Below are 24788 nucleotides of genomic sequence, written 5' to 3'. Positions count from 1 at the left end.
AGTGTGGGAGGTATCATGCCATATAGTGGGTTCTACCCAATGGGAGGGGAAAACTCCTGGACAGTTTTCTCTCCCTTCCTCCTCAGAACCAGATTGTTGAAGTAACAGTTGCTCACATACCTTTTCTGATGATGGGTTGTGAGACGAGGTAATAGACTTTACAATGGGTGTATGCCCACGTTAGTGTAACACACGCTACATCTGTACTACATCCTTCTCTATCTCACATCAATTTTGCCCCACTCGTGCGCTTGTAGGAATACACTTACCAGTAAAGTATACATGTAAGCTTTTGCCTCAGGCTCTGCTTTTTAGAGGATCTGGGCTATGAGCTCCTCAAATACTTATTCTGACCCACTTCATCTTTCCTTTTTTTTTCTGGAACTCCCGTAAAATGCATGTTAGTTTTTTTCCTTCACCACATCCTCTGGGTTTATTATTCTCTCTTATGTAATTTTTATCTGTTTGTCTCTCCACGCTTCATTCTGGGTTTTTTTCTGTCCGCTCTTATAGTAATTCTCCTTTAAATCTGATGTCAAACCTACCCACTAAATTCTTGGTTTCAGTTATAGTTTTTAAAGTTCGAATATTTCTGGGTACTTCTTTTTTTAAAATGTCTATGTTATTTCCGTGCAGTTTTCAACTGTATTTTCTATCTTAGGTTTGCTTATTTGGCTATAGTAAGCATAGTTATTTTAATATCTAGATCTGTTAGTTCCAATATCCAGAATCCCTACAGATCTAGGTCTATTGCTTATGGTTTCTTTCAGTCTTCATGTTGTCTTGTCACCTCATGTGCCTGGGTACATAGGAGTGTGTGTTGGACATTTTATTTGAAAGATTGTTCACATAATTTGAGCCCTAGGAGATACCTCTCCCCAGAAAATATTTTCGTGTGTTTTGATCAGGTCCCCATTAGCACTGTCGTCTTGAGCGACCTCAATCTGATTTCAGAGACTAGACTTCGAGATCACTGGAAGCTAGGCTGCAGTCTGAGGAGGGGCTGCTTTTCTTTTAGTTCTCCCTACAGTTGGGGTACTATCATTTAGATAAAAGTGTGTATCGGGTGTGGGGGGTTGTGCTAATAGGACATTTCCCTTAGTGGGACCTGGACTCCAACTTTCGTACCCCTTTTACATTACAGCTGTCAAAAGAACCACTCCTCCATTTAGCTGGAAAATGTCCTAAAGGTAAATAACCCCAATTGCCAGGATTCCTATCTTCTAGATTTTGCTAAAATCTAAATTAAATGAAGAACACGTTGTCAAATTATGTGCCAGCAGAGTCAAGTTGGCAATAATTCTTTTCTGTACTGATAAAGAAATATGATATTTTTAAACTTTAGAAATATAGAGATGATCCTAAAAGAAGCTACCACATTGCAGCTTCAAGTCAACATTATGCCCAGAAGTACAATTTATCAAATAAGAAAATGTATCCAGTAAGAAAAGTAATCAAAAGTACAGATTATGGTGGAGGTTATTTTCAAAGGATGTAATAATAATTTCTAGTATGTGTTTCACAATGACTCTGGTCAAATAATACTTCCTGGAAAACTTTACATTAATAGACGACAAAGCATAGATAACATTAACTCAAATTCACATGAATCTCTGTCTCACGAAGAGAACAAGATGGGTAATTCTTGTGAAAGTTTGCAATTTAATGGCCAGGCACAGTGGCTCACACCTGTAATCCCAGCACTTTGGGAGGCTGAGGCAAGTGGATCACCTGAGGTCAGGAGATTGAGACCAGCCTGGCCAACATGGTGAAACCCTGTCTCTACTAAAAATGCAAAAATTCATCGGGCATGGTGGTGCATGTCTGTAATCCCAGATACTTGGGAGGCTGAGGCAAAAGAATTGCTTGAACCCAGAAGGTGGAGGTTGCAGGGAGCCGAGATCGTGCCACTGTACTCCAGCCTGGGTGACACAGTGAGACTGTGTCTCAAACAAAACAAAAGTTTGCAATTTAACATGTTACCAAAGAATATTCTTTGAACTTGATTAATGATACAAAGCAAAATCCTTCTGTTGCTGTGGGGGAGATGGTACATCACCTTTATTTGTTTTTAGATAGATCCTTAGTTAATTACAAGGACACAAATTAATTAGCATTTTTTATAAAAAGCAGCCTGTGGAGATCGAATTTATTTGCAGTTATGGAGAAAACACTTAAGGATATTACCTACTAACAGTGAAATCAAGTTATAGCATTTTTTTCTCTAGTCTTCCATCTTTGTTGTTATAAGACCTAAATCTGCATATGATCTCTTATTACTTGAGCCTCAAATTTGCTTTCTCTTAAATACATAATGTACAGTTTCAACACTTACACAAGAAAATTTTTGATGCATTCCTTTAAGACAATATATACAACATTTTATCAGTATTACCACTATATACAGGCTTATCATAGTCCACAATATTGCTAATATGCCTTACACAGTTTTCTGAAAGGCTACCAGCCCATGCAACTCAGTTCCTTCTCTCCGACTGCTGAAATGTGGTAGTTTCTATTTGAATGGGAATATGCAAATCCTAGACAAGTTCTAATTGACAAGAATATTGATAGCATATTCATTGCCAGTAAGAGCACACACTACTCTTCTATTGATTAAGGTGAAATCTAGAGTCAAGAAGGTCCAAAGGACCATGGCCCTAGTGGTCACTGTGTCAGTACTGAGCAGATTTTAGAGATGTAGCTGAGGCATTGCCAGATTGTTCCAAAAAGGCCAGCGCGGTCCTCAGTCCTTGAATAGAATGTAAAACTCCATTTGATGAAAACTTACTATTCTATTCTTCCAAACTGTAGTGTTTCATTTATGTCATGGAAGCTGTGAACCTTTTCAATATGGAGAGTTGGGAGATGACTTGTGTTGGAGGTACTATAACATACATGTATAAGATGAACATATAATTTCTCATCCAAACTGGGATACTTCTGAAAGCATAAGGTACTATTAATATTTATACTATACTGAGATATAAGGTACAAACAAATTTCACAAGAGCAAACAGTACTGTGCAAACTCAAACTAGACTCACCCTACCTATAATGCAAGAAATGGACCAAACACATGGTAAACATGGGCAAGCATAGTTTCCACAAGTAGAACAGGTGCTCTTATGAGCTGTAATAAAGCTGCATGTTTCATCCCAAGAACAAAAGAGAAATCTGCTTTGCAAGGGTTATATTTTTAGCACAGCCTAGGCCGGGTACCACCATTGATATATCACAACAATCCAGGAACACCGTTTTTTCTCAACAGGATGAAGCAGACAAGTATCAATTATGCAAAATTAGAACTCTGCTGTACCCAAATCAATATTTAGCTAGATGTTTGCCTTCTTTTGCCCGGCTATCACATCTGTCATCCCAGGTGCAAGACAAGGCATCAGAGACATTCCTCACACAGTGATGAATGGAGTATAAAAGCAGATATAGAAATGAGAGATATTTATAACATTTGCTCATTGATATAACAATAAAAATTGCATTGTTATTATATTCACAGGCTACCAACTCATGTAAATAGTCATGGTTACCAGTTCTGGCCCCATGTTTTTTTGTTTTTTGTTTTTTGAGACAGAGTTTCACTCTTCTTGCCCAGGCTGGAGTGCAATGGCGGGATCTCAGCTCACTGCAACCTCCATTTCCTGGTTTCAAGCGATTCTCCTGCCTCAGCCTCCCGAGTAGCTGGGATTACAGGCCGATGAATTTTGTATTTTTAGTAGAGACAGGGTTTCTCCATGTTGGTCAGGCTGGTCTCAAACTCCTGACCTCAGGTGATCCACCCACCTCGGGCTCCCAAAGTGTTGGGAATACAGGTGTGAGCCACCATGCCTCGCCTGGCCCCATCTTTTAGAGAAGGTCAACTTTACTCTTTCCTTGACAGAGAACCTTGATCATCTTACAATTGTGAATTAAATTCAGGTAGAATGCTGTGGTATCAAGCAAATATCAGGGTACTGGATTGCTGACACACATTTTACTCTTTGTTAATAGAAGAGAGAATTAACAATCTTACTCAATCTCTGCATTGTGTAAAAGATCCCAAGAAAGGACTTATTTACAGATGAAACAGAAATTTAATCAGTTTCTGGCAAAAAATAGGTTGTCAGTACATGAGGTTGCCCAGCATCTGGTCTCAGTTCACAGACAAGCAGAGCAGCTTTGACAAGACTAGAGAATTCCAGAAAAAGAACTAGGGATGGAAGCATCCCAGTAATATCTGATTATTTCTAGCATGCTCCTTGGGTTACATGAGCAAGGTGAGGAGCACACCTTGGCATTGCCAGGTAGCTCCAGAGGATACAGCAAAGAACAACAAAGATGTCTAAGAACAAGAAATAGCCATAACCATGGCTGGATTATTAACAACAGAGTAACAGCATTTTATAACAGCTATAGCAGAGGTAAAATGCTCCAGTAGAATTTTTTTTAAAAAACACAATAAATTGGCCGAGTGTGGTGACTCACACCTGTAATCCCAGCACTTTGGGAGGCCAAGGTGGGCAGATCACTTGAGGTCAGGAGTTCAAGACCAGCCTGGCCAACATGGCGAAACCCCTCTCTACTAAAAATACAAAAATTAGCTGGGCATGGTGGCGGCACCTGTAATCCCAGCTACTTGGGAGGCTGAGGCAGGAGAATCTCTTGAACCCGGGAGGCAGAGGTTGCAGTGAGCTGAGATCAAGCCACTGCACTCCAGCCTGGGTGATAGAGCGAGACTCTGTCTCAAAAAAAAAAAAAAAAAAAAAAAGAATTCATCAGTAGGCCAGGCACAGTGGCTCATGACTGTAATCTCAGCACTTTGGGAGGCTGAGGTGGGCAGATCACTTGAGCCCAGGAATTGAAGACCAGCCTAGGCAATGTGGTGAAATCCCATCTCTACAAAAATGAGATGGGTGTGGTAGTGCATGCCTGTAGAACCAGATGCTTGGGAGGCTGAGGTAGGAGGATTGCTTGAGCCTGGGAGGAAAAAGTTGCGGTGAGCCGAGATTGTGCCACAGCAATCCAGCCTGAGCAACAGAGCAAGACTCCATCTCGAAAAAAAGAAAGGATTCATCAGTACATCCATTATGAAAAAACAGTATGGAGGTTTCTCAAAAAATTAAAAATAGAACTACCATATGATCCAGCAATCTCACTTCTGGGTATATGTCCAGAGGAAATAAAATCAGTATGCTGAAGAGATATTTGTACTCCCGTGTTCATTGCAGTGCTATTCACAATAGCCAAGATATAGAATAAACCTAACTGTCCATCCCCTGATGAATGGATAAAGAAAATGCAGTATATATACACAATGGAATATTATTCAGCCCTTAAAAAGATGAAAAACGGCCGGGTATGGTGGCTCACGCCTGTAATCCCAGCACTTTGGGAGGCCAAGGCAGGTGGATCATTTGCGGTCAGGAGTTTGAGACCAGCCTGGCCAACATGGCAAAACCCCGTCTCTACTAAAAATACAAAAATTAGCCAAGCATGGCGGTGCATGCCTGTAATCCCAGCTACTCGGGAGGCTGAGGCAGGAGAATCGCTTGAGGCTGGGAGGTGGAGGTTGCAGTGAGCCGAGATCACACCACTGTACTCCAGTCTGGGCAACAGAGTGAGACTGTCTCAAAAAAAGAAAATATGGAAAACTTGTCATTTGAGAAAACATGGATGAACCAGGAGGACATCATCATGCTAAGTCAAATAAGCCACACACAGAAAGGCAAATACTGCATATTCTCACTTACATGTGGAATCTAAGAAAGAGGAACTCATGGAAGCAGAGAGTAGCATGGTGGTTACTAACGGACGGGTAGTGGTGAGGGGATAGAAAAGAGGTTGGTCAAAAGAGAAAATTTCAGTCAGGCAGAATATGTTCAAGAGATCCATCCTGCAACATGGTGACTATAGTTAATAACAATGTATTGTATACTTAAAATTGCTAAGAGGGTAGATTTTAAGTGTTCTCACCACAAAAAAATGATAAATGTGAGGTAATGCATATGTTAATTAGCTCAATGTAGCCATTCCACAATATGCACATGTATCTCAAAATATCACATTGTGTACTAGAAATATATACAACTCTATCTGTCAATTTAAAATAATAGTAAAAGAATTTATCAGAAAAATAAAACACCCAAAAGCATCACCAGGATTGTGGTGTTGATCCTGGAGAATCTCTGTAGGTCCACATAATCTTCAGTAGTGCTTGAAATTTGCAAAAGTCAATTTTATAACAATAATAGTTTAAGAATTCAGCTTACTGAATTCATATTTACTTTTACATACTTTAAAATAATGGTGTAAGGCCGAGGTGGGCGGATCACGATGTCAGGAGATCGAGACCATCCTGGCTAACACGATGAAACCCTGTCTCTACTAAAAACACAAAAAATTAGCCAGGCATGGTGGCATATGCCTGTAGTCCCAGCTATTCAGGAGGCTGAGGCAGGAGAATGGTGTGAACCCGGGAGGCAGAGCTTGCAGTGAGCCGAGATCAGGCCACTGCACTCCAGTCTGGGTGACAGAGCGAGACTCCATCTCAAAAAAAAAAAAAAAGTCACATAATGATGTTTCAGTCAATGACAGACTGCATGTACAACTGTGGTCCAACAAGACTATAATACTCATGTTTACTATTCATTTTCTATATTTAGATATGTTTAGATACATAAGCACTTATCACTGTACTGCAACTCCTACACTATTCAGTACAGTAACCTGTTGACAGATTCGTAGCCTAGCAGCAATAGGGTATACCATAGGATATGGTTTGGCTATGTCCCCACCCAAATCTCATCTTGAATTGTAGCTCCCATAATTCCCATGTGTTGTGTGAGGGACTCAATGGGAGGTAATTTGAATCATGGGGGTGGGTTTTTCCCATGCTGTTCTCATAATAGTGAATAAGTCTCATGAGATCTGAGAGCTTTATAAAGGGTAGTTCCTGTGCACATGTTCTCTTGCCTGCCTCCATGTAAGACATACCTTTGCTCCTCCTTCACCTTCCACCATAACTGTGAGGTATTTTCAGCCATGTGGAACTATGAGTTTGTTAAACCTTTTTCTTTATAAATTACCCAGTCTCTGGTATGTCTGTATTAACAGTGTGAGAACAAACTAATGCACCATATAGCTTAGTTGTGTAGTAGGCTATACCATCATGGTTTGTGTAATTACACTCTATGATAATGACACACTATGATGAAATTGCCTGACAATGCATTTTTTAGAAAGTGTCTCCTTCATTAAGTGATGCATGACCATGTAACAAATGTTGGCAGTTACAATTACTGAACTTCTTGCAAAAAAACAAATTCAAACTTTAAAGTACAATGCCATGTCTGCATTTAATTTTTGCACTATGGTAAAAATCAGGAGAAGACATTAAGCCATCTTTTAACCCCACTCATAAAATAAACTTAAGTAAACTTAACTAATTCTTAAAATAGAATTCTTCAAATTAATTTTATGGTCTAGTATTAAAACTCTGTAAATCTTAGCAAAAGGTCTTAGTAAAGAAAAGTTCTTGAAGACTTCTCACAACTACTAATCATTGGTCTAGTGTCAAGTATGCTAATTTGCATTTCTTTGGTCACGATCTTATAACTGATTAGTAGGGATACAGAGCAATACCTTAATAAACCAAAATTACATTTTTATTTGGTAAAAATAGCATTTATCTTTAAGCAAAAGTCTCATAACTCAATTGAGTAATTGATTTTCACTTGGAACAGAAAAAGGATATTTTCCAAAGTAAAAAACCATTGCAAAATTTAGTTCTCTAAAGACTGATCTTTTAAATGTATTTTAAAGCATATGTGCAAATTATAGAGCAAAATGTACTGCTTGGCTCTTTCATGAAGTCCATAATTTTATTTCTACCACCCTGAAAAGTTTTTCTTAAAGAGCTCATATAAAGCAGTAACAGTTTTGACTTCATTTGTTTCTTTGCTTTTTTTTTTTTTTTCATTTCTTTTCTTTCTGGAAGTCTTTCAGACCTGATATTTTAAATTTGTATAAGTACCTAATACCATCTAGATCTCAATCAAAATAAGAGCTTTATTGAATCTGAGACTTGATAACTTTACTTGCCAACTGTCTATGGAATAACCATCCTGTCTTGTTTAAAAGTAGCTTCTGAGGTAAACACACTTTGTTTTCCATTAGTGGCATATCTATACTAACCTGGTACAGATTCCTTATCCGGGGGGGAAGATTATTTATTCATAAAGCAGAAACAACCTATAACAATCTGACTTTAAGGAGGGCCTCCTTGGAGATCAAGAGTTCATATTCCTAAGTCTGAGAGAGGGGACTTTAGTGAGGATCTGAGCAGGGTGATTTTAAAGTTGTTCAACTATGAATACAGCAGATGCCAGAATGACCAGATGGATGCCAAACCAGCACACACCAGCAGCATATCAGAGCCGGAGCCCAACCAAAACAGGTACTGGTTTTTGACTAGGGAATTCTTAAGTGAGCAGTTTATAATAAAAGTTATTTTTCCCTATTTCATTATTATTATTATTTATTTTTTTTTTTTTACTTTTATTTTTTTTAGATAGTCTTGCTCTGTCACCCAGGCTGGAATGCAATGGCACAATCTCAGCTCACCACAACCTCTGCCTCCCAGGTTCAAGTGATTCTCCTGCCTCAACCTTCCAAGTAGCTGGGATTACAGGTGCACGCTACCATGCCCGGCTAATTTTTGTATTTTTAGTAGAGACAGGGTTTCACCACGTTAGTCAGGCTGGTCTTGAACTCCTGACCTCAGGTGATCCACCCGCCTCAGACTTTCAAAGTGCTGGGATTACAGGTGTGAGCTACAGCGTCCGTCCTCTCCAGCTTCTTGACTGTGGTCTGATAGGTGTACCTGTTCCGTAATGACTGCAGACTGAGCAACACTTCAGATGCTTGCTGGTGGATAGTATGAAATCTTGAAGGCAAAATGAAATTTTATTCTTGACTTTGGTGAGTCTATTAAGTCATTAAATTCATATTTCATCTTTATATAAGGAATGTGGTCATGATGGCAGGATTTCATGGTCAAAAAACAGTTTCCAGCTTTTTAATGATCATTTTGCAAGGTCTTTTATTCCTCCCTTCTAAGTGGGGGCATGTATTTGTGCAAATATTATTGCTATAGACTAAGATCCTTGGAGATATACCTACTTTCACGCCCCAGTAAAAGTGATCTTAATTTGGGGGAATAGAGGAGTGTTTTTTTCTAACTCCTAAGAGCTTTTCTTCTTTGTTTGTATGCTAGATTTATTTGTCAAATAAGTAACAGTTATCTGCTAATTGAACAAAACCAGAAAAAATTATAAATAGATATTAATGAAATATATTTTTAACATTTGAATTTTCCCACTTCTCCAGAGTGGAGGTCTAGCATACTGCATGGATTTAAATTTAAAAAATTTAAATACACATATTGACAAAAAAGAAAACAGACTGCAAATATATATTTTTTATACATATATTTTATTGGTGTCAACAGATTTTTTAAGAATAATTTTTACTAAATTCAATATTTTTTAATATTGGAACCTAACTTCCAGGTATGAAACAATTCTACAGTACCTAATTTTTGAAAATACCATTACCAGCCAGGCGCTGTGGCTCACGCTTGTAATCCCAGCACTTTGGGAGGCCGAGGCGGGTGGATCATGAGGTCAGGAGATGGAGACCATCCTGGCTAAGATGGTGAAACCTCATCTCTACTAAAAATACAAAAACAACAACAACAACAACAATTAGCCAGGCGTGGTGGCATGCATCTGTAGTCCCAGCTACTTGGCAGGCTGAGGCAGAAGAATCGCTTAAACCTCGGGGGCAGAGGTTACAGTGAGCCGAGATTGTGCCACTGCACTACAGCCTGGGCAACAGGGCGAGACTCCGAATCGAAAAAAAAAAAAAAAGAAAAAGAAAATACCATTACCAAAAGAAAACTGAAGCTTGGCAACTTTCCCTAAGGTGTAAGCTAACTTCTATTACATATATATATATATATAATTTTTTTTTTTTAAGATGCTGTCTCGCTCTTTTACCCAGGCCGGAGTGCAGTGATGCAGTCTTAGCTCACTGCAACCTCCGCCTCCCGGGTTGAGGCAATTCTCTGCCTCAGCCTCCTGAGTAGCTGGGATTACAGGCACCTGCTGCCATGCCCGTCTAATTTTTTGTATTGTCAGTAGAGACGGGGTTTCACCAAGTTGGCCAGGCTGGTCTTGAACTCCTGACCTCGTGATCCTCCCACCTTGGCCTCCCAAAGTGCTGGGATTACAGGCGTGAGCCACTGCACCTGGCTGATAATATTTTTTAAAGTTTGTACATGACAACTACTATTAGCTTTATAGTCTTTACTGTAATTTTACTAATTTCAGATTTAGTAAAGAAAAAGTCTTTTAACAATCTTAAAGGTTAAATACTTAATTACCTAAAGAAGTCTGGACTTGTTTCTGCTGAATTATCCTTGTCTCCCAAACAGTGAGAACATTTCCTTCTGTTGCTTAGAGAAGTTCCCAGCCAGCAATCATTGTTTTCATTTTGTCTTTTCAAATACTTTTGGGCTAGCTGCTTGATTTCATGATGCACTTAACTTTTGAGATACTATTCTCATTCTACAGGCAGTCTATTTTAAAATCAGCATTTTCATCAAGAAGCAATTATTAAGTACTTTCTATGAGTCACTATGCTTGGGGAAAAAGAAGAGACAGTCACATCTCTACATTTGTAGTAAATATTTGTGATTCATGGAAAAATGAGCCTTTAAAGAAACATGAGATATGGGTTCTCAATAATAAATAGTTAATTCCAACCACAGAAATATCCGGAAAGACTTCAGGAGGAGGGTATATTTGAACTGGACACTGAAGGATAATAGTGATCACTATATGCCTAGATGTCTCAAGTCATAAAATCAGTACATAAAAATTTGATTTTTAAATTTTTCTAAAACTGAACTTAATTTCTATCTCAAGTCTCCATTTCTGCCTGCTATAGCAAAACTTAATCTAGACATTTCCAGATAAACTAAGCCAAATATTGAGATTTCTTATGCATTTTAAAATTCAGTCAAACACATCCTTGCTACTCGAGTTGTGGTCCATGGACCCAGCAGCATCAGCAGCATCTGGGAGCTTTTTAGAAATGCAGAATCTTGATCCCCACTGCAGATCTTCTGAGTCAGAATCAAGATTTGTATTAAAAATCCCTAAATCAGAATCAGTAGTTTAACAAGATTTCCAAGTGATTTATATGCACATTAAAATTTGAGAAGCCCTGAAATACATTACTGTCACTTTCCTCTTCAAAATGGAATCTGAGCTCCAGGGCTTCGGAAGTGTGCTGGGATCAGGGGCAGTCCTCTAGCTGTGCATTGGCAAGGTCAGCCACTGAATTTGCTACAAGGAGTCAACCAGTCTGCTTCTGAGTTGGTTGAGCCTTCCATGGTGGCTAGCCTCAGTTGGGATGGAAGCTGGTCTCCATCTAACCTCAGTCTCAACTTTCTTGCTCTACCATAGGTTTCTCTCTTTCCCTGGCTGCAAGACCTTTAAAGATCTACCATATCTCACTTTTCACTAATCTCACATCATTTCTCTCATTTTTCAAAATTTCTCAACTTTCCCAGAAACTTTCTGGTTCATTCATCTTTGTGGAAGCCTGCTAGCTCAGGCATCTGAAGTTCAACTAGTCAGTGACCACAGGTACAGGGTTGGCCTTCTTGTGGTTGGGAGAGAAGTCAGACAGGCTGTGTCTAACTATATATTGCTGAGTTCATAATCAACAATACATAGTGAGTGGAAGGAAAATGGAAACGTTGCTGAGTATGAATCCTTAATCACAACTGCAAAGACAAATTTTTCCAAATAATGTAACATTCACAGGTCCCTAGGAATTAGGTAGATATCTTTTAGGTGGCTGTTCTTGGCCTACTACATACAGATTAGTATATACACATATATTTCTTTGCTCTGTCGGCTGAGAGGGCCTAAAAAGAAACAAGGTAGCACACAGTGACTATTCAGATCTTGGTTTCTATTGTAATACCATTCTCTAGCAGAAGAAACCAGGGCTATTTGGAGAAATGGCTGATTCTAGTACTGGGCAGGATATACACATGATGAGCCTAGGGCATCCTGTAGTGCTAGAAACAGGAATTTCTCAAAAATGAACAAATGAAACCCTATCTCTACCAAAAAATACAAAAATTGTCGGGCGTAGTGGCATGCACCTGTAATCCCAGCTACTTGGGAAGCTGAGGCAGGAAAATCGCTTGAACCTAGGAGGCAGAGGTTGCAGTGAGCCGAGATCGTGCCACTGTACTCCAGCCTGGGTGGCAGAGCGAGACTCTGTCTCAAAAAAAAAAAGGCATTTCAAAGGGGCCCAGGAGCCAACTGAAAGAATTCTCAATGGCCAAAGCTGGAAGAATTAGAGAAAAAAAAGAAGTAGTATTGAATTATAACCCAAGTACAATAAATACCCAGCAGTTCCTACTGATCTAAATAAATGATTGAATAAATTAATAAATGGGAGAGAAAAGACAAATGTCCTGTAAAGAAGAATTCAAAATCACCTAAGTAGATACTTCACTCTAAAGACGGGGAGCATAACTTCTTGCCTTTTAAGTGAGGGCTGCACATTTTTACTTCCTTTCAATAATACAGCATAGAAAAGGGGGAAAAGAGTAACTTCCCAGTGGAGAAACCTGACAAACGTCCTTCAGCCAGATGACGAAGGTCAACACCAACAGTCACAAATCACACAGACAGTCTGTACCATTGACATGATGTGAGGAGAGTGACACTTTACCTCTGTGGTCTTCCTCCCCCACACCCATAGCCTTAGTCTCATCATTGTAAAAACATTCCATTTAAATTTAAATTGAGGAACATTCTTTAAAAAATAGCTGACCAGTACTCCTCAAAACTGTCAAAATCATTGAAGACAAGGAAAGTCTAAGAAACTGTCACAGCCAAGAGGAACCTAAGGAGATAGGACAACTAAATGTAATGCGGTATCCTGGATGAGTTCTGGAACAGAAAATGGGTATTAGAGGCTGGGAGCATGACTCACGCCTGTATTCACAGCACTTTGGGAGGCCGAGGTGGGTGGATCATCTGATGTCAGGAGTTCAAGATCAGCCTGGCCAACATGGTGAAACCCCATCTCTACTTAAAAAAAAAAAAAAATTAGCTGGGCATGGTGGTGCACGCCTGCAGTCCCAGCTACTTGGGAGGCTGAGGCAGTAGAATTGCTGGAACCCAGGAAGCAGAGGTTGCAATGAGCCGAGATTGCACCACTGCACTCCAGCCTGGGAAACAGAGCAAGATTCTGCCTCAAACAAAAAAAATGATATTAGAGAAAAACTAAGAAAATCTGAATAAAGTATGGACTTTGGTTAATAATAAAGTAATTATATTGGCTCATTAATTGTAACAAAAGTGTCAGGCCTCTGAGCCCAAGCTAATTTATCATACCCCCTGTGACCTGCACATTTACATTCAGATGGCTTGAAGCAACTGAAGAATCACAAAAGAAGTGAAAATGGCTGGCTCCTGCCTTAACTGATGACATTACCTCATGAAATTCCTTCTCCTGTCTCAGAAGCTCGCCCACTGAGCACCTTGTGACCCCTGCCCCTGCCCGCCAGAGAACAACCCCCTTTGACTGTAATTTTTCATTACCTACTTTATTGCTCACACATAGCCTGTTTGGTGGTCTCTTCACACGGACGCGTGTGACATTTGGTGCCAAAACCCAGGACAGGAGGACTCCTTTGGGAGACCGGTCATCTGTCCTCACCCTCACTCCATGAGGGGATCCACCTACAACCTCAGGTCCTCAGACCAACCAGCCCAAGGAATATCTCACTTTCTGTTTGGACAGAAAGGCTACAGGGTGTGGTCTGGCTCTTGTGTAAGAATTCCGACTGCACAGCCCTGCACTTCAGCTGTGTGTAATGAAAAGGGTTGGGATGAGTCAGGGAGAGCTAGTGTGGGAGCAGTCTCTAAAGCTGTCTTCAAGGAACAGAAAGAGGAGTGGCAAAGGGATTTAGGATCTATGGGGTCAGCTAGGTTTGGTTTTGTGAGTTTATATAATGGTTCTGTTAGGATGGCAAAACCAGGTATCTAAAGGCGAAAGTATCCTACCATGCCCAGGAAGGAAAGGAGTTGTTTTGTAGAAGGCGGTGAGGTTTGAGAGATCAGTAGGACATGATCGGCAGGGGGAGCACATGTGTTTTCATGAAGAACTATGCCAAGATAGGTAACAGATGAGGAAGAAATTTGGGCTTTACTGAAGTAATGGGGGCTGTCTGTGAAGGCTTGTGGCAGTACAGCCCAGGTAAGTTGCTGAGGCTGATGGGTGTCAGGGCCAGCCCAAGTGAAAGCAAAGAGAGGCTGGGATGAAGGATGCAAAGGAATAGCAAAGAAAGCATGTTTGAGATCCAGAACCGAATAATGGGTTATGGAGGGGTTGTGGAGGGAGGTATTGAGGATAGGAGAGTATATGGGTTTGGCACCACAGGTGGGATAGGCAAAACAATTTGCTTGATAAGGCGCAGATCCTGAACTAACCTGTAAGCCTTGTCTGGTTGTTGGACAGGTAAAATGGGGGAATTGTAAGAAGAGTTTATAGGCTTTAAAAGTTACTTGCTGTAACAGGCAAGTGATAACAGGCTTTAATCTATTTAAAGTGTGCTGTGGGATGGATATTGGTGTTGAGTTGGGTAAGGATGATTAAGTTTTAATGGGATGGTAAGGGGTGCATGATCGGTCATCAAGGAGGGAGGAGACGTACCCCATACTTGTGGGTTAAGGTAGGGGGATATGAGAGGAGGATGCGAAGGAGGCTTTGAACTGGGGAAAAGGGCGGCAATGAGGTGTAGCTGTAGCCTAGGAATAGTGAGGGAAGCACATAATTGGTTTAAATGTCTCGGCCTAATAAGGGAACTAGGCAGGTGGGGATAACTAAAAAAGATTGCATAAAAGAATGTTGTCCACTTTGGCACCAGAGTAGGGGAGTTTTAAGGGGTCTAGAAGCCTGGCCATCAATACCCACAACAGTTATGGAGGCAAAGGAAACAGGCCCTTGAAAAGAAGGTAATGTGGAGTGGGTAGCCTCTGTATTGATTAAGAAGGGGACAGACTTACCCTCCACTGTGAGAGTTACCTGAAGCTCAACATCTGTGATGGTCTAGGTGGCTTCTGAGGCAATCGGCCTGCATCAATCTTCAGCCACTAAGCTGAGAAGAAGTGGGAAGGAGTCAGTCAGAGAGCCTTGGGCCAGAGTTCCAGGGGCTCTGGGAGTGGCTGCTGGGCGAGTTGGGCAGTCCGATTTCCAGTGGGGTCCTGCACAGATGGGACATGGTTTAGGAGGAATCCTGGGCTGCAGGCATTCCTTGGCCCAGTGGCCAGATTTCCAGCACTTAAGGCAAGATCCTGGGGCAGGTGGTCCTGGAGGAACACCTGGCCACTGCAGTTCAGGCGTTTGGAGTTCTTGTGTGCTGGAGATGTGGCTGGGGTTTGTCTCACAGTGGAAGCAAGGAATTGTAACTCAGAAATAGCTACTTGGCTGCCTCTACTCTATTATTGCACACTGTGAAGGCGGGGTTAATTAAGTCCTGTTGTGGGGTTTGAGGGCCAGAATCTAATTTCTGGAGCTTTTTTTAATGTCGGGAGTGGGTTGGGTAATAAAATGTGTATTGAGAATAAGACAGCCTTCTTGCCCCTATAGGTCTAGGGTGGTAAAATGTCTAAAGGTTGTTGCCAAACGGGCCATGGACTGGGCTGGGTTTTTATATTTGATGAAAAAGAGCCTAAATGCTAACTGATTCGGGAAAGGTCAGATACAGAAAAAGGAGCATTAACCTTGACTATGCCTTCAGCTCCAGCCACCTTTTTAAGAGGAAATTGTTGGGCAGGAGGGGGAGGACTAGTCACGGAATGAAACTGTAAGCCAGACCAGGTGTGAGGAGGGGAGGTGATAGAAAGATTATAAGGTGGGGGACCTGTGGTTGAGAAAGAATTGGGACCTGGCTCGGCCTGTCGAGGAGCAGCCTGGGGAGGAGAGGTCAGATGGGTCTGTAGAAAAGGAGGATTCAAAGGACTCAGAGCTTGGGGTGGAGACTGAAAGAACAGAGAGGCGAGAAAAAAGAAAGATTTGGGATGAGTCACATTGGAGCAGAGACCAATGTGTAAAAGAATGCCTGGAAGTCAGGCGCATCAGACCCATTTGCCCATTTTTGACAAAAATCATCCAAGTCTTGTGAAATGAAGAAATCAAAAGTGTCGTTTTCTGGCTATTTAGAGCAATTATCAAGTTTGTATTGGGGCCAAGAGGTGTTGCAGAAGAAAATAAGATGATTAGGTTTTCGGTCAGGTGAGAGTTGAAGAGGTTTTAAGTTTTTGAGAACACAGGCTAAGGGAGAAGGGGGAATGGAGGGCGGAAGCTTGCCCCTAGTGAAGGAGAGAAGTTTAAAGAGAAAGATACTGACACGGAGAAGTGAGTGGGTGAGCAGCCCTGGGCTGTAATGTAGGTGAGCAGCCAAAGCAGGCATCCCCGCAATTGACTTGCCACCAAGGGAATGTGGGTGAATGACCAAGGCACGTGTCCCCATGGTGATCAGACACCAATGAAATGTGGGTGAATAATCAGGCAGGCATCCCCACAGTGATTAAACACCAAGGAAAGACTGTCTTCCCGAGTCGGTGACTGGCGCCGGAGTTTTGGGTCCACGGATAAAACGTGTCTCCTTTCTCTCTACTAGAGAGGAAAAAGAACTGGAATTGGAAGGACAGGGAGATTGAAGGGTAGTGACAGAGGGAGATTGAAGGGTAGCAAGAGAGACTGGAGAAAAGAGTGAAAAGACCGCTTACCTGATTTGAAATTGGTGAGATGTTCCTTGGGCTGGTTGGTCTGAGGATCTGAGGTCGTAGGTGGATCTCCTCATGGAGTGATGGTGAGGACAGGGGATGGTCTCCCGAAGAAGTCCTCCTGTCCTGGGTTTCGGCACCAAATGTCATGCACATCTGTGCCAAGAGACCACCAAACAGGCTTTGTGTGAGTACCAACGCTGTTTATTTCACTTGGGTGCAGGGGGGCTGAATCCGAAAAGAGAGTCAGTAAAGACAGATAGAGGTGGGGCCGTTTTATAGGATTTCGGTGGGTAGAGGAAAATTACAGTCAAAGGGGGTTGTTCTCTTGCGGGCAGGCGCGGGGGTCACAAGATGCTCAGTGGGGGAGCTTCTGAGCCAGGAGAAGGAAAATCACAAGGTTAATTGCTCAGTTAAGGTGGGGCAGGAACAAATCACAATGGTGGAATGTCAGCAGTTAAGGCAGGAACTGGCCATTTTCACTTCTTTTATGATTCTTCATTTGCTTCAGGCCATCTGGATGTATACGTGCAGGTCACAGGGGACATGATGGCTTAACTTGGGCTCAGAGGCCTGACATCCTCCATCATTAATGCCTCTTTAATAAAAACTCTTCTCAAGGCCGCTTTACTTCCAAAGGAAGCTGGAGTCATTCACTGCAAGGGCCATCAAAAGGCATCAGATTCCATCGCTCAGGGCAACACTTATGCTGATAAGGTAGCTAAAAAAGCAACTAGGTTCCAACTTCTATCCCTTATGGCAGTTTTTCTCCTTCTCAGCTGGTCACTCCCACCTACTCCCCCACGGAAACTTCCACCTATCAATCTCTTCCCACACAAGGCAAATGGTTCTTGGACCAAGGAAAATATCTCCTTTCAGCCTCACAGGCCCATTCTATTCTGTCGTCATTTCATAACCTCTTCCATGTAGGTTACAAGCTGCTAGCCCACCTCTTAGAACCTCTCATTTCCTTTCCATCGTGGAAATCTATCCTCAAGGAAATCACTTCTCAGTGTTCCATCTGCTATTCTACTACTCCTCGGGGATTGTTCAAGCCCCCTCCCTTCCTTACACATCAAGCTCGGGGATTTGCCCCTGCCCAGGACTGGCAAATTGACTTTACTCACATGCCCCAAGTCAGGAAACTAAAATACCTCTTGGTCTAGTAGACATTTTCACTGGATGGTAGAGGCCTTTCCCAAAGGGTCTGAAAAGGCCACCATGGTCATTTCTCCCCTTATGTAAGACATAATTCCTTGGTTTGGCCTTCCCACCTCTATACAGTCTGATAATGGACCGGCCTTTATTAGTCAAATCACCCAAGCAGTTTTTCAGGCTCTTGGTATTCAGTGGAAACTTCATACCCCTTACCGTCCTCAATCTTCAGAAAAGGTAGAATGGACTAATGGTCTTTAAAAACACACCTCACCAAGTTCAGCCTCCAACTTAAAAAGGAGGACTATGTCAAGGACAAGCCCAAAAACTCACCAACCAAGCAAGTAATTACGCTGAACCCCCCTGGGCACTCTCTAATTGGATGTCCTGGGTCCTCCTAATTCTTAGCCCTTTAATACCTGTTTTTCTCCTTCTCTTATTCAGACCTTGTGTCTTCCGTTTAGTTTCTCAATTCATACAAAACTGCATCCAGGCCATCACCAATCATTCTATACGACAAATGCTTCTTTTAACAACCCCACAATATCGCCCCTTACCACAAAAGCTTCCTTCAGCTTAATCTCTCCCACTCTAGGTTCCCACGCCGCCCCTAATCCCGCTCAAAGCAGCCCTGAGAAACATCTCCCATTCTCTCTCCATACCACTCCCCAAAATTTTCGCTGCCCCAACACTTCAACACTATGTTGTTTTATTTTTCTTATTAATATAAGAAGACAGGAATGTCAGGCCTCTGAGCCCAAGCTAAGCCATCATATCCCCTGTGACCTGCATGTATACATCCAGATGGCCTGAAACAAGTGAAGAATCACAAAAGAAGTGAAAATGGCTGGTTCCTGCCTTAACTGATGACACTACCTTGTGAAATTCTTTCTCCTGGCTCAGAAGCTCCCCCACTGAGCACCTTGTGACCCCTGCCGGTGCCAGCCAGAGAATAACCCCCTTTGACTGTAATTTTCCACTACCTACCCAAATCCTATAAAACTGCCCCACCCCATCTCCCTTTGCTGACTCTTTTCAGACTCAGCCTGCCTGCCCCCAGGTGATTAAAAAGCTTTACTGCTGACACAAAGCCTGTTTGGTGGTCTCTTCACACGGACTCACATGACAAAAAGTACTATATTAATGTAAAATATTACTCAAAGGGGCAACTGTATGCAGAGATTGGGGTCACATATTGGCACTCTCTGTAGTCTCTGCTCAATTTTTCTATAAATGTAAAACTGTAAGAAAAATCATAACATCTTTATTACTATTTCACTTTTTTCATAGTCAGCATCTATTTTTTTCCTTTGGTAATTTAAAGAGCTTAACTTCCTAGCTGGCTAATGCTGATCAGTGGGAATACATATGCGTGGGGTCTGGAGTGAGCTGCAGATCCTGCCTCCCTCAGTGATCTGTGTGGATTTTGACAAGATTTTTAACCTCTCCGTACCTCAGTTGCCTGTGGGTATAATAATGACATTCCTCAATTGCCTCACGAAGATAATAATAAAATTGTACCTTCACCTCCAGATTTGTTATGAGATTTAAGTGAAATAATGTTTTGTTTTGTTTTTTTTGAGAGGCAGTTTTCGCTCTTGTTGCCCAGGTTGGAGTGCAGTGGCTTGATCTTGGCTCACTGCAACCTCCACCCCCCGGCTTCAAGTGATTCTCCTGCCTTAGCCTCCCAAGTAGCTGGGATTACAGGCACGTGCCATCATGCCCAGCAATTTTTTTTTTATTTTTATTTTTAGTAGAGATAGGGTTTCACCATGTTAACCAGGCTGGTCTCGAACTCCTGACCTTAGGTGATCCACCCGCCTCGGCCTCCCAAAGTGCTGGGATTACAGGCGTGAGCCACCGTGCCTGGTCAAAGTGAGATAATGTCTTGTTGGTAAATTCTATGAAGCAAGGGATCTTGTCTGTTTTGACTCACCAGTCACCCCTGTACAGGGGTTGGAAAACATTTTCTGTAAAGGGTCAGGTAGTAAATATCTTAGGATTTGTTAGCTATATGGTCTCTGCTGCAACAATTCAATTCTGCTGTTACAGTGCAAAAGCAATAGACAATAGGTAAATGAATGGGCATGGTAAAGTTCCAATTTAACTTTACAGACACTGATATTTGAATCTCATATATAATTTTCACGTGCCATGAACTATTATCCTTCGATTTTTTTTCCCCCAATCATTTCAAAATGTAAAGTCATTCATAGGCAGGATCTGAAGCTCACTCCAGATCCCATGCATATGTGGTCCTACATACATATCAAAGTTAGTTAGCCAGAGCCAGGCACAGTGGCTCAGGCCTGTAATCCCAGCACTTTGAGTGGGCGGATCACTTGAGGTCAAGAGTTCGAGACCAGCCTGACCAACGTGTTGAAACCCCATCTCTACTATATTTTTAAAAGCCTGGGCACGGTGGCTCATGCCTGTAATCTCAGCACTTTGGGAGGCCGAGGTGAATGAATCACCTGAGGTCAGGTGTTCAAGACCAGGCTAGCCAACATGGTGAAACTCCATCTCTACTAAAAATACAAAAATCAGCCAGGCATGGTGGCCGTTGCGTGTGCCTATAATCCCAGCTACTTGGGAGGCTAAGGCAGGACAATCACTTGAACCCAAGAGGAGGAGGTTGCAGTGAGCTGAGATAGGGCCACTGCACTCCAGCCTGGGCAACAGAGCGAGACTCCATCTTAAAAAAAATAAAAAATAAAAAAATAAATTAGCCAGGCATGGCGGTGTGCACCTGTAGTCCCAGCTACTCAGGAGGCGGAGGCAGGAGAATCACTTGAACCTGGGAGGTGGAGGTTGCTGGGAGCTGAGATCGCACCACTGCACTCCAGCCTGGGCGACAGAGGGAGACTCAGTCTCAAAAAAAAAAAAAAAAGCTAGCCAAAAAGTTAAGCTCTTTAAATTGCCAGAAAAAGAAAAATAAATTAGCTGACTACGAAGAGACTGAATAGTAATGAGAACATTACCTTTTTAAGATCCTAAATCCAGACAGTGGGCTGGATTTAGCCTGCAGGCCATAGTTTGCTGACCCCTTGTCTTGTACAAGGTAAGAATTCACTAAACTCAAAATACATTTTGTAGTTTAGTGACAGCATTAGTATTATCACTATTTATGTTTATAGAGCTTGAAGGTAAATGTTTTCAAGGTCGCGTAATTTTGCTTCATAAATTTTAACTGTATATTTACAATGAGCTCCTTTAAAAACACCAAACAAACATCTTCCTATTCATAAACCCTGTTTTACAATGACAGATCTTTGCACCCTTAACTTACTAGAGTTAACAACATTGAAAAAAAAAGTGAAATCATTTTGCCTTTTCTTAAGTTTCTTTCCTAATTATGATATTTTATAAGTAAAATGTGAAATTAAAAAATTATTTAGTGAGTTTGTTTATTTTTAATCATTCATGAAACTGTTTCAACCATCTTTGTTTTATAGGGGGTTCTCTGGAGAGTCTAGTTAAAAACCTCAAAGAGAAAACAGTTGTTGCTATGTGGAAATACAACAAAAATCTTTCTGACAGTATGTTTAGCTTCTTCTCCTCTAGGTTCTGTTCACAGTAGGAACATTCTGTGTTGCAGGGACTGCCTGTACATTACCTTATTGCTCTTACCCTGCATAGTAATGTTGAAGCTCTTTCTAGAAGCAGGGTTACAATCCTAAAGTCAGAAGACAGTTTTTCCACAATTAATCTGAAGACAAAAAAGCAACAGCATTTTAATTTATTCTCAAACCCTGGTTCAAAGACTTCCATTTGATGAAGCTCTCCAGAAAATAAATTCTATGCAAAGTAGGACTGTCTTCAATGAAGAAAAATGTTTGGATTGTTGAAATGTCTTTTTAAAAATCCACTTGAGTCTGAGCTTCCAGAGTCAAGCACTGGGCTTTGCCTTTTGTCATATCCCCTACAACACCAAGCAATCATTTTCCAAATTGTATGGACTGCATTGTGGAAGTGAGTTTAAAATTCCTATAAATTGGCCGGGCGTGGTGGCTCAAGCCTGTAATCCCAGCACTTTGGGAGGCCGAGGTGGGAGGATCACGAGGTCAGGAGATCGAGACCACAGTGAAACCCTGTCTCTACTAAAAAAATACAAAAAAAAAAAATTAGCCAGGCGCGGTGGTGGGGACCTGTAGTCCCAGCTACTCGGGAGGTTGAGGCAGGAGAATGGCGTGAACCCAGGAGGTGGAGCTTGCGGTAAGCTGAGATTGCGCCACTGCACTCCAGGCTGGGCAACAGAGCGAGACTCCGTCTCAAAAAAAAAAAAAATTCCTATTAATTTAATTTAGCTATTGGAGCAGAACCAAGAAAGAATAGAGGGATCTGAGCCAAATAACAGTTGGAAAGAAGCATTGATTATCCTACCTCTGGCACTACCTTTATTTCTCAGTAGGCTCGCCTCAATACATTGGCATGCATACCCCTATGTGATGACTTGGAGGCAAAAAAGCACAAATTTCCTAAGTCTTCATAATTTTCAGAAGAGGAGAATGTGCATCTTTTAGCATCACATCTCACTTGAGAATAGGTTCATACAGAGGCCCAGTGGTACATTTTCCTCTGGAAGCTTCTTGTACAATGCAATTGTCAATCAAAGAGGACCTCTGTAGACTGTGAAATTCTAGGCAACTGTAAAGCTTAACAAAATTATTCTTATTACCGCCGGGCGCAGTGGCTCACGCCTATAATCCCAGCACTTTGGGAGGCCGAGGCGGGCGGATCACCTGAAGTCAGGAGTTTGAGACCAGCCATGATCAACATGGAGAAACCCCGTCTCTACTAAAAATACAAAATTAGCTGGGCGTGGTGGCACATGCCTGTAATCCTAGCTACTCAGGAGGCTGAGGCAGGAGAATCGCTTGAACCCGGGAGGTGGAGGTTGCGGTGAGCCGAGATAGTGCCATTGCACTCCAGCCTGGGCAACAAGAGCAAAACTCTGTCTCGAAAAAAAAAAAATTATTCTTATTACCAAACAAAGTGTTTTATTTCATTTTAAATTGCTTAGTGAAGTGATTTTAAATTAACAATAAAATGGAAGGACAAACTATTAAAATTTTAAAAATAGGTTACCTATAGGGAGGAAGAGAACAGTGAAGACAGAAGCTAATTTCTTCAAACACATTTTGTTTATATATTTGATTTTGGAAGCATATAAATTTTTAAAAATAATCATAATATGGCTGGGCATGGTGGCTCACGCCTGTAATTCCAGCATTTTGGGAGGGCGAGGCGGACGGATTACCTGAGGTCAGGAGTTCGAGACCAGCCTGACCAACATGATGAAACCCCCTCTCTACTTAAAAAACAAAATTAGCTGGGCGTGGTTGTGCATGCCTATAATCCCAGCTACTCGGAAGGCTGAGGCAGGAGTATAGCTTGAACCTGGGAGGCGGAGGTTGCAGTGAGCTGAGATCATGCCATTGCACTCCAGCCTGGGCAAGAAGAGCAATACTCTATCTCAAAAAAAATATATATATATATAAAATTAAATGTAAAATTAAAATGTAAACAAATGAACTTAAAATAAGAGATCCAGTTGATTGCATAACTACAGAGAGAGACATTGTTATGAATGTCTTTAAAATACAGATGCTCTTTGGCCAGGTGCGGTGGCTCATGCCTGCATTCCCAGCACTTTGGGAGGCCGAGGTGGGCGGATCACCTGAGGTTGGGAGTTCAAGACCAGCCTGACCAACATGGAGAAATCCCGTCTTTACTAAAAGTACAAAATTAGCTGGGGTGGTGGCGCATGCCTGTAATCCCAGCTACTCGGGAGGCTGAGGCAGGAGAATCGCTTGAACCCGGGAGGTGGAATTTGCGGTGAGCTGAGATCATGCCATTGCACTCCAGCCTGGGCAACAAGACAGAAATTCCATTTCAAAAAAATAATAACAAATAAATAAATAAAATAAATAAAACAAAAAACAGATGCTCTTCAACTTATGATGGGGTTTGATACAGTTTGGATTTTGTCCTCTCTAAATCTCGTGCTGAGATGTAATCCCCAGTGTTGAAGGTGGGGGCTGGTAGGAGGTGCTTCAGTCATGGAGGTGTGTCCCCTATAGCTTGGTGCTGTCATCACTATTGTAAGTGAATTCTTACAAGATCGAATTGTTTAAAAGTGTGTGGCATCTCCCCCACTGTCTCTCTTGCACCTGCTTTTGCCACGTGACATGGCTACTCCCACTTTTCCTTCTGCCATGAGTAAAAAGCTCCCTGAGGCTTCCCCGGAAGCTGAGGAAATGCTGGTGCCATGCTTGTATAGCCTGCAGCACTGTGAGCCAATTAAACTTATTTTCTGTTTTTTTTTGTTGTTGTTGTTTGTTTTTTCTTTTTGTTTTTTTGAGACAGAGTCTCACTCTGTCGCTCAGGCTGGAGTGCAGTGGCGCGATCTTGGCTCACTGCAAGCTCCACCTCCCGGGTTCACGCCATTCTCCTGCCTCAGCCTCCCGAGTAGCTGGGACTACAGGCGCCCACCACCACGCCCGGCTAATTTTTTGTATTTTTAATAGAGACAGGTTTCACCGTGTTAGCCAGGATGGTCTGTATCTCCTGACCTTGTGATCCGCCCACCTAGGCCTCCCAAAGTGCTGTGATTACAGACATGAGCCACCGCGCCTAGCCCACTTATTTTCTTTATAAATTACCCAGTCTCTTGTATTCCTTTATAGAATTGCAAGAACGGCCTAACGCAAGGTTACATCCTGATCAACCCATCATAAGTTGAAAACATCG

At 41.9% G+C, this 24788-nt stretch overlaps 1 long non-coding RNA gene across 1 annotated transcript; it reads right to left on the bottom strand.

Moving 5' to 3' along the window:
• Window positions 1-9449: 9449 nt before the first annotated feature.
• Window positions 9450-24455, bottom strand: LOC129524607 (uncharacterized). Its single transcript, XR_008668462.2, has 3 exons — window positions 21666-24455; window positions 16884-17036; window positions 9450-15356 (listed from the first exon to the last, which is right to left on the bottom strand). It is a non-coding gene; the product is annotated as an uncharacterized lncRNA (long non-coding RNA).
• Between the last annotated feature and the right edge of the window lie 333 nt (window positions 24456-24788).

Source organism: Gorilla gorilla, chromosome 13 (assembly GCF_029281585.2).
Source record: "Gorilla gorilla gorilla isolate KB3781 chromosome 13, NHGRI_mGorGor1-v2.1_pri, whole genome shotgun sequence".
Classification (NCBI taxonomy): Eukaryota; Metazoa; Chordata; class Mammalia; order Primates; family Hominidae; genus Gorilla; species Gorilla gorilla.
The sequence above is the reverse complement of the archived record's forward strand: the minus strand, read 5'-3'. Positions and strand labels throughout refer to the sequence as shown.